The sequence below is a fragment of the Oryctolagus cuniculus genome, chromosome 12 (assembly GCF_964237555.1).
Source record: "Oryctolagus cuniculus chromosome 12, mOryCun1.1, whole genome shotgun sequence".
Lineage (NCBI taxonomy): Eukaryota > Metazoa > Chordata > Mammalia > Lagomorpha > Leporidae > Oryctolagus > Oryctolagus cuniculus.
Window position 1 is genome coordinate 11,843,118 of NC_091443.1, and position 16,110 is coordinate 11,859,227.

At 59.3% G+C, this 16,110-nt stretch overlaps 1 protein-coding gene across 7 annotated transcripts in view; it reads right to left on the reverse strand.

Moving 5' to 3' along the window:
* Positions 1-16,110, reverse strand: part of APBA2 (amyloid beta precursor protein binding family A member 2) — a 227,238-nt gene that overhangs the window by 180,493 nt on the left and 30,635 nt on the right. For all 7 annotated transcript variants that reach the window (XM_070053530.1, XM_070053531.1, XM_051822257.2 and 4 more), the window contains exon 2: positions 5,893-5,996. The gene's annotated coding sequence lies outside the window, so the exon portion shown is untranslated. The remainder of the gene's footprint in view (positions 1-5,892; positions 5,997-16,110) is intronic.

A 16,110-nucleotide genomic window follows, 5' to 3' on the forward strand; every position in this document is an offset into this window, starting at 1 on the left:
TCTCTCTCTCTCTCTCCTCTCTCCTCTCTCTCTCTCTTCTCTCTCACTGTCTGTAACTCTACCTGAAGGAAGACCTTTCTCTCTCTCTCTCTCTCTCTCCTCTCTCTCTCTCTTCTCTCTCTTCTCTCTCTTCTCTCTCACTGTCTGTAACTCTACCTGTCAAATAAATAAATAAAATCTTAAAAAAAAAAAAAAAAGAGTGCCTGGGTTTAGTTCCTGGCTCTGGTCCCTAACTTCAGCTGGGAGGCAACAGTGATGATTCAAGCAGTTGGGTTCCTGCCACCCACATGGAAGACTCAGACCCCCACTGCACCCTCACCACAGCCCCAACCAATGCAGACATTTGGGGAGTAAACCAGCACATGGGAGCTAGCTCTCACCCTTCCTCTCTCTGCCTCTCTCAAATAAATGAATAGAAGTCAACAACACTTGCCAAATTAGGACCCGAGAACAATCCTCTACTGGATAAAGAATATCCACACAAAACCCGAGAGCCATTATGATGGAATTGCAAGTAACACACAGTGAGGTGTTCTTCATACCCCGTGCATCATCCATAGTAAAACAAACAAAAATAACAGGGATTGGCAAGGATGGGGAAAAAATCAAAACCCTCACCCATCACCGGTGGGAATGCAGAAACAGGCTACGCACAGAATTACTACACGACCCAAGAATTCCACCACTAAGTACGTACAGCAAATAATGAGAAACAGATAGTGCGACAAATACGCACACTCCATGGTCGTAGCAGAATTCTTCACGACAGCCAAAAGGCAATGCAACCCCGTGTCTGCCCGCTGACGGATGGATAAGCAGACGAGGGCCACCCGTACAGCGAGGTCGTGCTCAGTCACAGAGGGACTGACGCTGTGACACGTGCTCCCACTGGGGCCATCCTCGGAAACAGCACACCCCGTCAAGGTCAGACACGGAAGCTCTCACGCCGTCCCAGCTGCGGCTCACAGAACGCATCCACAGGAGGCAGATCCAAGAGGCAGAAACAGACTGGTGACTGCCAGGGGCTGGGGCCACCAGGACCAAGCAACGACCACTTAGTGGGCACTGACCCATGTAGGAACCAAGGGGGTAGGAGGCCCTGGGGGATGACCCCCGGGGTCTGAAGGTTGTCTTCGGCTAGGATGGGAGAGTCCTGGAACCAGGAGAGCGATGACGGTCACAGGGCATCAGGCATATGCTAAGTGTCGCTCAGTGGCACGCTCTGCAGTCGCTAATGGTCATCTGACGCACGCGAATTTTACCTACTTTAGAAGGCTATGGACAACAGCCTGTCTAGCAGTGACACACTGGACACTGCCCCAGGACTCAGAATCAGACAAGGGGCAGGAGCACAGCGGTGCTGCTGGGCAGCTGGGAAAGTCGAGAGCATGGACTGGACGCATCAGCAGCAGGTGCCGTCTGCGAGTGCCAGGGTGGAGAGCCGACCAGGGCCAGCTAAAGGGTGACCAGGCCGACTTGGGGTTTTCAGGACGCCCTCCTGCACCTTCTGTTGAAGTCACATAAAACCATACAGAGAAGGACAAACAGGAAGCAACACTATGCCTAAAACTCACAGGGGGCAGCAGGCAGAGGCCTCCTGGGGCCCCACCTCTGCCCCACCTCCCAGAGCTGGCAGGGCGGGAGTGGAGAGGCCCGCACAGGGAGGGCCGGAGCAGGGAGCAGGGGCTAAGGGCGACAGGAGGAGGAGCAGCAGGATGCCCGCTGCCTGCAGGAGGCCAGGATGTTCTCTGGACAAAAGGCATCCTGGGCTCTAGACATGGGCAGGTGGGGGCGGAGCCATGGCATAGAGGGCGGGGTGTGGGAGGAGGGCGGAGCCGGGGACTGGCTGAGACTGCTTGCTGAGAGCTGGGGTCCCTCCAGTGCCCTGGGCCTCTGCAGGCTACAGTCGCATCCTGGAGACATCACAGGTTCAGTTCCAGACCCGGCAATAAAGCCAGCACTGCAGCACAGCAATTCACAGGAGATTTTCCCAGGACGCCCGGAAGTCACAGACCCTACAATGTAGCCAATGCGTGTGCGGTAACATTGTGCCTTTAAAAAATGTGCACACCTAATTTTAAATACTTAGTTGCTAAAAAACGCTATTATGTGAGCTGATGGAAAAATGGTACTGACAGAGCTGCTCCGCACCCAAAGGGTGGCCGCTAGCCTCCTGTCTGGAAAAACACAGCATCCCCAGAGCACCACAAAGCGATGCAAAACACAGCACAGCCCACCTGAACCTCAGAGCAAGGCGTCTGTTACTGTCTTCCACCAAGCGGGCCCTGACCGACACTGTACAATGATGCAGCCTACAGGGATGCTGTAGCTACACTGGTCAGACGGAGCAGCTCCAGGGAAGAACCTGGCGTTACAGTCATCTCTCCCGGGGCTGGCACTGTGGCCCAGCGGGTTAAGCCACTGCCTGAGATGCCAGTATCCCACACGCAGCACCAGTTCCCATCCTGGCTGCTCGGCTTCCAGTCCGGCTCCCTGCTACTGCCGCTGGGAAGGCAGTGGAAAACGGCCCAAGTGCCTGGGCCCCTGCACCCATGGATGGAGGACCTGACTCTCAGCTTCCACCTGGCCCAGATCTGGCTGCTGTGGCCATTTGGGGAACAAACCAGCAGACTGAAGATCTCTCTCTCTCTCTCTCTCTCTCTCTCACTCTGCTTTTCAAAACATAACTAAATCTCTTTCTGAAATCATCTTTAGCGACAGGAAGTCATGAGATACCAGTGTAACTTGTGTATTCTTCACAGACATGGAGCTAAGTCTCAGAGGAAACAGCCAGGGGAGCTGCAAGGGGCAGTCTTGGGAGTGGGAGGGGCATGGGACTGGGAGGCTGTGGCCAGGGGTCTGCTAGCTTTGCACACGAATAGGCATTACATGGATAAAGTGAAAACAGACTTCAGAAAAGTGGGTCAAGACAGGCCGTCGGCCGGCGCCGCGGCTCACTAGGCTAATCCTCTGCCTTGCGGCACCGGCACACCGGGTTCTAGTCCCGGTCGGGGCGCCGGATTCTGTCCCGGTTGCCCCTCTTCCAGGCCAGCTCTCTGCTGTGGCCAGGAGTGCAGTGGAGGATGGCCCAAGTCCTTGGGCCCTGCACCCCATGGGAGACCAGGAGAAGCACCTGGCTCCTGGCTTCGGATCAGCGCGGTGCGCCGGCTGCAGCGCACCAGCCGCAGCGGCCATTGGAGGGTGAACCAACGGCAAAGAAGACCTTTCTCTCTGTCTCTCTCTCTCACTATCCACTCTGCCTGTCAAAAAAAAAAAAAAAAAAAAAAAGGCCACGAAGGGGGCCGAGGGTGGGTGGCACAGCTCATGCCACAGCTGGTGGTGCCGGCAAGGGCCCATGCGAGGGCCAGGCCTTGGTTTCCCCAGCCCCCAGCACAGGGCCCAGTGCAGTGGCAGTGGGTGGCCAAGGGTCTGCACCTGCCTCTCGTGATGATGGGGAGGAGCTGCAGGTGCATCACCATTCGGGACCCACTGTAACGCCCTCAGCAGTGCTATGGGCGCCCATAAGGGCTCCACAACCACGTCACAGGCCGCCATGTCGGAATGCCTTGGGTCCATTCCTGCCTCCAGCACCCTGCTAATGTTGGTCCCCACCTTGGGGCGGGGGGCAGTGATGATGGCTCAACGAGTTGGGTTCCAGCCCCTCGCGTGGGAGATCTGAACTGAGTCCCAAGCTCCCAGCTCCAGGCTGGCCCAGCCCCAGCTGTTGTGGGCATCTGGAGAGTGAACAAGCAAACAGGAGTGCGCTCCCTCACTCTCGCTCTCTCTGCCTCTCAAATCAGTGTTTTAAAATCTAAGGGTTTTTTGGTGAAAAAATAACAGAAACCCATGCAGAGTTCTCTCATGATACACTTTCCATGAACTTTCTGAAGCCCTCTCGTGTGTGTGTGTGTGTGTGTGTGTGTGTGTACTTGTACACCATGCAGCCTAAGCGTGTAGTAAGCTACCCCATGTATAGCATATATGTGAATTGTGCCATATATTTATACTCTTGGATACAAACAGTGCCGCTCATTGCACCTGTGATAAAGAGAACAACCCAAGCTTAAACCAAGGACAAGAGAAAATAACGCGACCCAGACACCCAGCAGAGAGGAGTCGTCTGAGGCTGCCGCCAGCCTCACACACCAGACTGTTTGTCCAGTAAACTTTTTCATAAACAATGGAGCCCAAAATAACAACATGTATAGCATGGCAAACGTATAACGCACTACAGTCATTCATTAGCGTCATCAAGTCTCACATACTATATGTAATTATACCTAGATGGGCTATGCTTTTTTAAATTTTTCCTTTTTCTTTTTTAATTTGAAAGGCAGAGAGACAGAGACAGAGAGCTCCCATCCTCAGGTTCGCTCCCACACAGGCTGTGGACCTCATTACAGCTGCCCTGGGAGACTAACACAAGTGTGGCCGCCCTCACTCCCCCGGGGACACATCCTCAGACCCAAGCCCGGCCAGGTGGCTGGGACACAGCCTAAGATCCCACGCAACCACCCATGGGGACTTTCTGGGGAGGCATCCAGTGTCTCAGACTGCCCAGCCCGCTGCCCTAGGGAAGCCCTGCCCATAGTGGCAGAACTGTGGGCTGGCCTCCTGGATCAAGAGCAAATGGCCTGGGATGCCGAACAACTTAGGAATCACTAGGGTGGGCGTTGTGGTGCCAGTTCAAGTCCCGGCTGCCCCACTTCCAATCCAGCTCCCTGCTGATGCATATGGGAAGGCAGCAGAAGATGGTCCAGGTGCTTGGGCCCCTGCACCCACCTGAGACACCCGGATGGAGTTCCAGGCTCCTGGCTTCATCCTGGCCCAGCCCTGGTCATTAAAGCCATTTGGGGAGTGAACCAGCAGATGTAAGATCTCTAATTGTAACTCTGCCTTTCAAATAAATAAAACAAACCTTTAAAAGGGAATTACTAATTATGATGATTGCTTCTTGCCAGCCCCTGCTTCTGGGGCTCCCAGGAAGAACTGATCAACTGGATGCCTAGGGTCCCGTCAACTGCCCAAGAAAGCAACACAGCGCCGTATGGGTGACCGGAGGTGCTCCGAGCAGCAGAGAGAAGAGGTTGGTGGGCCCCAGGCAGGATCAAGGCCAGCCCGCCAGGGTCCTCTGTGTGTCCCTTTGTCCTCTGGGATCGCCCACTCTCCTGCCTGTCTTTTCAGTCAGCCCTCCAGATCTGCAGGTCCGGTACGCAATTATTCGATCTGACCGACCAAGGATCAGAATCATGCAGTAAAACAAAATTCTAGAAAGTTCCAAAAAGCAACACTTGAACTTGCCGTCCATAGAGGGCTACACTGAATCCACGGAAAGGAAGCAGCGTGCAGGCCCCGCCGGGCCTCCCAGGCCCTCGGCCTCCCCCTGGCGCTCCTGGGGGAGCACTGTTAGCCTGAGTCACGCTTGTGGGCCACACAGTCAGGCCTGCGACAGTTGCGTCCTCCGTACTGAACGTGCACAGCCCACTTTCCTGTGTCAGAAAAAACAGCATCCACGTGGCGATCCCCTGCATGACGTCCGACGCGTCAGCCGGCGATGATCTACACACGCGGGAGGCGGCCTGCGGGGTCTCTGCAGATACCACGCCGTCTGCTCTAGCAGACACGAGCACCCACAGAGCTCGGGGCCCACATGGATCTCCCGGGACCCGCATCCTGTGCAGATTCAGGGACAACCATTAAGCGTCCAATTTGCAAAAGCAGAAAACGACGGAACCATTTAGCGTAGCCGCACCTTGACCGCGGCTGGACAGGCGCAGGCGCCGGCAGCAGACCCGTCCTCAGGGCTCCGTGCAGCACGCGAGCCAAGGCTCACCTCAGCCACGCAGTACGCACACAAGCGGCATCACGGGGACCGCGACGCGTCCTACTCACCGCGTTTCCAGGCACAAGACGAGCCTCTCCCGGCACGCCGGACGCTGCTGGCGGACACGGCGGTCTCCCACGAGAGATTCAGCTGCGCTGGGATATTCCAGAGACTGGAAGAGAACATAAGCATGGCGTCGGTCAGCTGAGCCAGCAGACCCCTCACTCGCAGATGGGGGGGTCCCTGGCCACGCGCCTCAACCACACAGCTAACGGACCACGAAAAGCAGCCCCAAATAGGATCCGCAGCCAGAGCAGGCCAACATTTTAAAAACAAGTGGGCCGGGATGCCCGCCCCCCAGGTTCTCACGGGAGCCCCCACGTGAGTCAGCGGAGGTCAGGATGTCGCGGTAATCAACAGCCTGGGGCCGTCGCAGCCCCCAACCCCTCGGCAGGAAGACGCAGAAATCCTGTCCCATTCACGTTTTGGGTTCCGGTTGCTCTGGCCGGAAATGAAGCGCATCCCCCAAGGCTGTGACCCCCACTTGCTCATTAAATGGTGCAGGACAGAGGGCCTGGTGCCTTCTGGGTCATTCACCTTCAAACAGCCTGCATGTGCGTACTGCATGTGGGGCAGGGGCCGGACCCACCAGACACCCGCAGCACCTGCGTCAGTGGCCGGACCGAGCCACCCAAGTGGGCAGCGATACTCGGTCTGCAGTAGCAGGCGACCGGCTGTGCTCACCCTGCGCCCCCACCCCCAGCAGACCAGCGCCATGGCGCATCAGCCCGCCCAGGGGCACAGCTTGGCTCCCATCCTAGCCTGGCCATGGAGAGCCTGGGATGCCCAGGTCACCTCCCTGTGGCCCGGGGTCCTCACCTCAAAGCTTTCTTATCTCAGTCTCAGTGCACTGAGCTGCCATGCACCTGTCCCCAATCCTCCGTCCCTCAACCGCATCAGACGTGGCTGCACGAGGTGCCTGAGCTTTCGTGCCAACAGCTGCCGCCCTGCTCCAGTGTGTCTGCAGCCCACAGACTGCCCAGGTCCAACCACCAGCCCCTCCTGCTGTGGGCCCACTCAGATACTGAGGGATGAGGGTGGGGTGCAGTCCATCTGTGGGGCAGCCAGGCCAAACCATTTGCCAGGGCTGCCCACCAAGGTCACCAACTCTGAACCACGATACGCACGGTGAGTGACGTCTGGGGCCACACACCAACGCTATGCCTCACCTCTCCCATGCCTGTGTTTGAGCCATTTTCTTTGCTGTTCCTACAGAACATTCCTGGAAAACTCCTACCCATCCCTCAAAACCCCACGGGGGTGGGGGGGATGCCCCAGAATTCCAGAACTCTGGCACAGTCCCAGCACTCTCAGCCCTGTCTGGTCTCTGCGGTTCTCACACTGGTTTCTGACCAGCTCTGCGGCTCCCCTGGGGCTCTTGCTCCCTCTAGAGGCTTGCCTGGTCCCTTGATCTTTAGACCCAAAATGCCACTGCGGGCCAGCCAGCCCTCAAACACAGCCTTGGAGAAAGACAAAAAGCGAGGGTCTGCAAACCATAGGGACAGGGCATCCGGTCGGAGGGAGGGCAAGGGTACCAAGCCAGAGCAGGGGGGGAAGCAGCCACAGGACAGGTCACTGACGGCACACGGTCCCTGCGAGTATCTGGCTATGCACAGGTGACGGTGTCACCAGGATGCGGGCTGGCCTGGGCGGGACAGGGCTCCTCCCAGAAGCTCCCCCAGGAAGGAAACACAAGGGAGGGCCCGGGGTGGGGGGCAGACCCACACAGCCCCTCCACGACCTCCACCTGTGCACCCCGGGCAGGAAGCCTGGGCCTGACCAGCCCTGGGGAGAGCCGCCTGTGCGGCTGACACCCAGGTTCCCACCAACACTGCTCCACCAGACGGCCTGCAACACCGGGCCCGGAACTGCCCCCACGCCCCCGCAGCGTGCTCCCGAGACCGCAGTCCGTGTCGCCATGACACTGCGACCCGAGAACAGCCTGGGGAACACTGGCCACCTGGGAGTCAGGAGTCTGTGGCTGCCCATTCAACTTCCCTTCAAGCCTGGATCAGGGCTCTGGCCCACAGGGAGCCCCCCTAGCGGGGCTCCGGGCTCAGCCACTATCCCCCCTCCCCAGGAAAAGCACTGGCAGGGACACCCAAACACCCCAGCAACCAGCAAATCCCCACAATTGTCAGCTGGCAGCTGGCAAAGCGGGACTGGGGGTGGCAGCCGCTGCCTCCTACCCCCAGGGGGAGGATGCCAGCACCCAGGCCAGCGCCAGCTCTCTGCTGCTGGTAATGGACCTCACAACCCCTGGCAACCAGCTGGGAACAGCCAAGCCAGGCCTGCTAGAAGACCCTCCCCTCCCCGGCCTGCTGGTAGACGCGTGGGTGCTGCTGGCCCGCACTGGCCCTGGGCCCCCACACGGCAGAGCAATGGCCACTCAGGGCTCACACTCCAGAGCGTCGGGGGTGCGGCAGCCTGTCCAGCCCGGAGTGAGCCCCTGCCAGGAGCCAGCTCTGCAAGCTGCAGCCAGGCCCGGCCACACGTTGCACAGTTCCCACCAAGCCCCTCCCGAGGCACCGCAGGCCTGCAGAGCCTCCGTGGCTGCCAGGGAAGCCGCACCCCAGCCCAGCCAAGGCATAAAATGCAGGTCTGGGGAGACAGAAATGGGGCTGCTCAGACCAGGGCGCAGGGCCCAGCGGAGCCGGCCAGAAGCGCGGCCCCGGCCCCTGCCCGCCAAGTGGCAGCCAGTGCGTCTGCAGCTTCCCCAGCACCCTCGAGCCAGCAGCCCCAGTCCCCGGGCACCCTCGACACTGCTAAGTGCACCCCCACAGAGCCCTTCCCGTTCTGTCTGCCCCAATGCAGAGAAGCACACTCGCAACCTGGATCCTCCGACACGGAACCTGGAGACGGCTCTCACTGCTCCCGTCCCAGGACGGCTGCCGCCTCCGTCACTTAGGCAGAAGCCTAAGATCCACCCGCACCCGTCTTCCTCCCTTCACCCACACTCCACACCCATCCATGCTGGCTGCATCTTCAAAAGCCACAAAGACTCAGCCTGGCCTGCACCTCCACCCCTGGATGGCCACAGCAGCTCCCCCAGCCAGCTGCTGCCTCACTGACCCCTTCCATGCTGGCCTCAAATAGTCCCCCAGATCTGGCACCTGCCCTCCACCTCCTTGCTCTTCCATACATACACAAGCAGTGCCACCCCAGGGCCTTTGCACAGGCCACTGCCACAGGTTTCCACACAGCTCCCTCCCTGCGTGCTGCTATGCTGTACTCGCGCATCACCCTCCCCCCAACCCCCATATTTTAGTCCCTACCACCACCCACCCGGCCTTTCTGGGCCTCCTCTCCCACCACACCTGTCACTCATTTATCACGGTCACCATCTGCCTTCCCTCACTGGAAAACAAGCTCCGGAGTTCCATCGGAACTCAATATTTGTGCAGCGATGACAAGCTCTGTGTCGCACGGGGGCAGGGACCGTCCGGCCCATGGCCCACGGGAGGCCCACAGAATCACTGGGTCTGGCCCGGCCACAGCCACAGCAGGCGGGACTCAATAAACCTACAGCAGGCTCATTTTTGGTCATTTTGTATGGCCCGCAAATGACGCTATATACGTTGCCGGGGCCAGCGGGACAGGTGCAGATCCCCCTCACCAGCCTGGAAGCCCCCAGCTCTGCAGGGCACACTCATACGTGCGATTCTCCAACTGTGCAACCGGAGACGCCCTTCCAGGATGCAATGGTCCCAGCTGAGTGAGCCCTGAGGGCCCAGAGGCCAAGAACCCAGAGCTGCGAGGGTCCATGGCCAGCCTTCCTCGTGCAGGTGAGGAGGTCAGGTCAAAGAGGACCCCCGGGCAGCACACTGCGAGCCTCACTGGGGTCCGCAACCCTGGCTGCTTCTCGCCAGCACGCTCCACAGTCAGCAGCCACAGGCAAGCCACGAGCGGCTCCCCAGGGCAGCTGGGCCCCTGTCAGAGTCAGACCATCTGGCCTGGAACCCTGCGAGCCTGGCCGACTGACCACCTCCACCACGCTCTCGGCCCATCTACAATCCAGGGTTGGGGCTCAGTAGCGCCTTCTCAGAGCCTGCAGGCTGGGATGGGGGTGGGGGTGAACCTGTGCCCAACTGCCCAGAGCTCAGCAGGCTCGGGGATTCTGGGAAAGCAGCACCAGTGATACAACACTGCCCTGGGACAAAGCGAAAGGAGACTTGGGACCAGCTCCTCGGAAAAGACCAGAAGCAACGCCGGGAGCTAGATCAGGATGGGGAAGGGACCCAGCAGCACATCTGTGCCAGGGCTCCCTGCTCAGGGCCCCCCAGGGTCCTCCCCACCCACTGAACACCAGCGCGACCCCCCAGGGCCTCTGAGCACCGCTTCTGAGACATGCAGAGTTCACCACAGCTTCCCTGCAGTGGAAGGAAACCACCGCACCAGGCCTCCAGGGGGTGCACCCAGGACGGCCGCCCAGAGTGTGCACTGCCTGGCCTAAGAGCTCCAGAGCCAGAGGCCCCACTGGGGGTCCCTCTCTGCAGCCAGAGGTACCCGAGGGGATGCAGAACAAGCCTGGCCTGAGGGAGGGTCCAGGACCGCCACTTCCCCATGGCCAACCTCTGGGCCTGGACTACAGCTGCAGCCATGGGCCAAGCCCCAGCTCCGAGACTGAGGCAGTCCTGTCCCTCACAAAAATGCAAAGCCACAGCGCAGCCTCCTCCGGGCACCCCGTCCCTGTCCAACAGCCCGGAGCCCAGGCATGCTCTAGCAACGCTGGTCCTGGGGAAGCTGCTGAGCCCCGGGTACTCACAGGGCTCACCACTGTGGGGAGGAGGGCGGGGGCCCTGGGGGCCTGCACAAGGCCACTCAGTGACCACCAGGCTGTGTGTGCCACAGACAGTGGTGCCAGGCAGGAGCGGGCACTGAGCAAGGCCCAGGCCTCAGCAGACGCTGGAACAGCACACGGAGCCCCGGGCCACAGGCACCTGGACACACGCACCTGCAGCCTGGGGTGAACGCCGGCTTCAGGAGGGCACTCCCGGTCCTGCAACTATGGCTCGGAAGGATCTGCCCCTGGGCCTGGCCCAGCCTGATCTGCCTGGTGGGGAGGAAAGCTGGCAGGGACCAAGCCTCAGCCTGTGGGAGCAGTTGCTGGGTGACAGCCCCAAGGGAATTCTATTCTCCTCCGGTCTTCCTTGGCCAGCCCAGGCTCAAGGTTACAGAGCCAATTCCAGGCGGAGCCAGGGCTCAGACCCTAGATGGCCATGTTTGAAGCTCTCTCCATCCCCAGCCCCTGCAGGGACAGCCACTCGGGCCGGGGCACCTGTAGCGTTCAGTGCAAGATCCGCCAATATCGCTGTGTGTAAGCTTTTTTTTTTTTTTTTTTTGGACAGGCAGAGTGGACAGTAAGAGAGAGAGACAGAGAGAAAGGTCCTGCCGTTGGTTCACCCTCCAATGGCTGGCGCGCTGCGGCCGGCGCACTGCGCTGATCCGATGGCAGGAGCCAGGTACTTATCCTGGTCTTCCATGGTCCCATGGGGTACAGGGCCCAAGCACTTGGGCCATCCTCCACTGCACTCCCTGGCCACAGCAGAGAGCTGGCCTGGAAGAGGGGCAACCAGGACAGAATCCGGCGTCCCGACTGGGACTGGAACCCGGTGTGCCGGCGCTGCAAGGTGGAGGATTAGCCTAGTGAGCCGCGGTGCCGGCTGTGTAAGCATCTTTAAAGGTGCATTTTCTATGCTGCCAACTTTTGGGAGCATGACGATTTCGTCTTATGCCAAAAGGATGCTACTTTTCCAAAAAATTCCTCAAGATGGTGAAAATGATGGACATGACACAAATCGCACAAAAATCTCCATACATACTACTTGAAATATTCTCAATTTGGAGGCTATGGTTTCGGGGGACATTTCAAGGGAATCTGGCATCCCCTGGCTTCCCAGACCGGCAAAGACTAGACTTGGGCTCTCAGTCCCCCAGCCACGCCCACCTCCTGCCCAGGCAGTCACACACTGCACAGGGGGCTGAGGCCGCCGAACTGCATGGCAGACCCAGTGCCATTGCATGGTTTGTGACCGTCGTCATGTGACCACCATCTGATGTGGGACCAAGCACTCAAGCCCTATCTCTCAGTGGAGCTCCCGGGGGTGCACCTCTCTCAACCCCTCCAGGACAGGGATGACAGGTGCAGGGCCAAGTTTCCCCCTCAGGAGACCCATCGCCACCCACAGCCTTCCCCCAACTCAGCTGGGGTCCTACCACGCCACCTGGTGGTCCCACCTCCCCACCTCCAAGCCAGCAGTGAACAGGGGGCGGGGTCCCACCTCCAAGCCAGCAGTGAATGGGGGCTTGCTTCAGAGCTCTCCAAAACTCAGGCAGCCCACCCTCTTCGCCCCGACCCTGGCCTCAGCCTCCAAGCTCCAGTGCCCCCTCCCAGGCTTCCTGCTCCCTCCCACACCCACAGTCCTCTCCAGGAGGGCAGGCTCTCTTGTGGACACACCTGCACGCTCAGGTTGGAGCACAGCTCCGTGTGCACACAGGGGCTGCAGATGCTGGAAGAACGGGGAGTGAGTGTGAATGGGGGGTGGGGGGGAGGATGGAAACGTTAAGAAATTAGTTCATGGTGATGAATACCATGAAGATATGAAAAACCACTGAACTATGCGGTCTAAGACGGTGAACTTTATGGGATGCGAATTACAGCTCCCTAATGCTGTTAAAAATCATTTTAAACTTAAGTCAGATCCTATCCTCCTCTCAACCCTGTCCCCAACCACCCTGTCACACAGAGCACAAGTCCTCACGCTGGCGGGGAAGGGCTCCAGGCCTCCCGCTCAGTGCTAGTACAGCCGATGCTCCCGGGGCAAGGCAGGCCCCCCAAGACCGCAGCCCCTTGCCTACTCCCTGCTGCCAGGTACACGCTGGCTGCCCCAGATTCATCCAGGGCACAGAAACCCAGCCAATTCCACAGCTGTGCTCCACTGGGCATCCCGGCACCCACCGCAGGCAGAGTGTCCCCTGGGACAGATACAGAATGAGGCTCAGAGAGGCCAGCATGCCAGGGACCTCCAGACTCCAGGCTCGGGGCTGCCCGGCTGCAGCGTCCCCCTAAGCCATACTCCAAATCCCCATAGCAGCCCCAGGTCCCGCACAGGTGACTGGAGCCCCATGTGTGATGGGAAGCCCAGCTCGCAGGTACACACGGTGGGGACACAGCCTCCAGCCACAACGGCGGCCGCAGGGGGCCTGCCCCAAGATGCGCTCCTTGCACCCCCCACACACCTGCCCCGCCTGGGCTCAGCTCTGCCCTCTGAGCGGCCACAGCCAGAACAGCTTCCCCAAGCAATGGTGGGGGACGGCCTATTCCAACCGAGCGCCCATGTCCAGGCCACTTCCTGTTTCAACAAAGACAGGGGCCAGGGCTCTACTGGAAACTTCTGAAACTCCTGCCCTCTGCTCATCCTCAGAGGAGGGGCAGGGACAGGAGCGCCACTGCTCGCCAGGCGATGGCAAGGGCAGCAGTCCACCTGCCTCAGTCCACCACCGTGGCACAGGGGCCAGGCGGCGGCCACCCTGTCTCCCCTCCCAGGCTTCCATCCTGTAGAGGTCCCCAGGGCACACACAGCCTCCCCACGTACCCAGGCCCACACAGGGGTCTCACAGAACACTCCCAGACAAGAGACCAGGATGCCCAGGGCAAACCAGGACCAGGCGCTGTAGGAAGGGAGCCCGGGGTGTCCCTCCAGCCGGACGTTCCAGGGTTGGGGACACGGGGACACATCAGGACTGCGCCCGAGTTCCTCTCCCCAGAGCAGTGGCCCAGCCTTCCCTCCACCAGCTCAGCCCCCACCCCAGCTGCTGGTTCCAGACCAGAGGTGGGGGGAGCTGTCTCCAGGAGGCAGGGGCTGGGGGCTCTGCACCCCACTTCCTCACTGGTGGAACAGAGAGAACGGTGTCCACCACGTGCACTGCTGGGAACGTGACACCATCTGTGCGCGGAGGCTCTTCATGGGGTGCCCGCGCCCCCCCCCCCCCAGGGTCCAGCAAGCACCAGCTACTGTTACGACCACGGGGAGTGCCTCTTCAGGACTAGGTGGGGGCAGCACTGGGCTGGCTACACAGGGGCAGCTGTGCTGAGGCCGGCAGACACGAGTGGCACAGAGGATGCTGGGTAGGGAGGAGGATACAGACATTCAGAGATCCACCCCAGCCCGCCTACCCCCGAGCAAGCAAGGCAAGGGAGCAGCTAAGGATCCAGGAAAACAAAAAGAATAGCTGATGAGTTGTCAAACCCACGGAAGGCTGCAACAGAGTGGCCCTAAGGGACAGTGTGGACCTGAGTGGGCCACACTGGCTCAACACTGCCTCATCAATTGTAACTAATGCAGCCAACATGGAAAATGTTGTTATGTGGGAGGCTGCAGAGTACAGAACTCTCTGAACTTTCTACTCAACTTTTCTGTTAACCTAAACTCTGTGCAAGACGTGAAGCCTACTGATTTTTAAAAACATGGTAATGAGGGGCCAGCACTGTACCACAGCAGGTAAAGCTGCCTCCTGTGATGCCACCATCCCGTAAGGGCACCAGTTCAAGTCCTGGCTGCTCTGCTTCTGAGCTAGCTCCCTGCTAATGAGCCTGGGAAAGCAGTGGAGGATGGCCCAAGTGCTTGGGCTCCTGCACCCACATGGGAGACCCAGAAGAAGCTCCTGGCTCTCAGTCTGGCCCAGCCCTGGCTGTGGTAGTGGCAATTTAGGGAATGAAACAGCAGATGGAAGACCTGTCTGTCTCTTTCTCTCTCCCCCCCACCCCCCCCATACCACTGTAACTCTGACTTTCAAATAACTAAAATAAATCTTTAGAAAAATATATGGTAATGGATGTTCAGAGCACTGCATGTCAGAACGGACACAAGAGCCACTGGTACATATACAGTGGGTATATGGGATTCTCCCAGAATGCAGAGCAAACCAGCCAGGGAAGGAGCCCAGGGCAGGGCGGGAGCCTCCCAGCCCCTGGCACAACCCCTGACTCCTGAACTTGAGGAGCCAGGGTGTGAACTCTCAGGATTTGGGTTGCTCACCTCTTTCCCCATCACTGTGTTTTGAGCTGGGGTTGGCGGGGGAGGGGCGGGGAGCAGGAAGGGGAGTGCAGCAAAGGGGAGGTGAGAAACCGGCAGCCCTTGCCAGGCCTTGGTCTCTCCCACGCAGCCAAGCTGCACGGTTCTCAGCCCGAGGGAGCGTCCCCTCTGTATCTTCTGGTGATGAATTCCTTTTTGCTGGTTTTCCCTTTTTTAAAAATGTCATTTCTTGAGGGAAAGTCCCCATGAAGTCTTACAGAAAAGCAACTCCACGTCCTCTATTAAAATTTAAATATGCACATCCTTCTACCCAACAGGTGCGCCTCCAGGGAGACTCCCAGGTCCAGGGAACAACATCTGCAGGAGCAGGCTCCCAGCAGCAATCTTTCAAAACCCCAGAAACAAGCTAAGTACCCATACGTGGGAGAACGGCGCCATCAATCACGGCCAAGTCCACCGACGGGAATACCCCACGGCACAGGAGGGAAAGGCAGACAGAGCAGGTAAAGGCCCCCTGCTGAGTGCACACAGACCCAGCTGCAGGTGCAGCGAGCCAGCAAGAAGCTGTCGCAGAGCCGCACACAGACGCAAGGCTCACAGACAGGGACAGAGGGCCCCGCACCTGCTTATCGCTGGTATTTGGGGGACGGGGGGTGCTAAGGGAGCTTCATCTTTCACTGTGTTACACAAGTATGCACATTATTGGCCAGAATATCACCGAGCCCACAGGCTGCGCCAGCGAGGGTCTCGAGTACAGGGGGCAGCTGTCTGCACTAAGGCAGCCCTCGGGAAGGGCAGCCAGGGAGAAGGAAGCCCCGGAGCCACGCTCCTAAAGGCCAGACAGCAGGGGAAACAGAGCCACCTCCTCCTGGGAAGTAACTGCAAGAGGGGGCGCTGCACCTCCGGCCGTGGTGTCCGCACACATGGCAGTGCCCCCTGGGAAAGGGGAGCAGGAGGGGTGACAGAGAGGGGGCCGGAAGGAGACCAGAGCATCCAGGCCAGGACGGCAGGAGGTGCTGGGCACTTTGAGGGGGAAACTGGGAATTCTTTTCACTTACTTAACATGCAAGTGTCTCGGTGTGTATGTGTCTGTGTGTGTGCACGCGCAGGCCACAGCGCCAGCCCCATATTGATCATTTAAAAACTGCTCTCCTGGGACCAGCATTGTGGCACAGTGGGTTAAGCCACCGC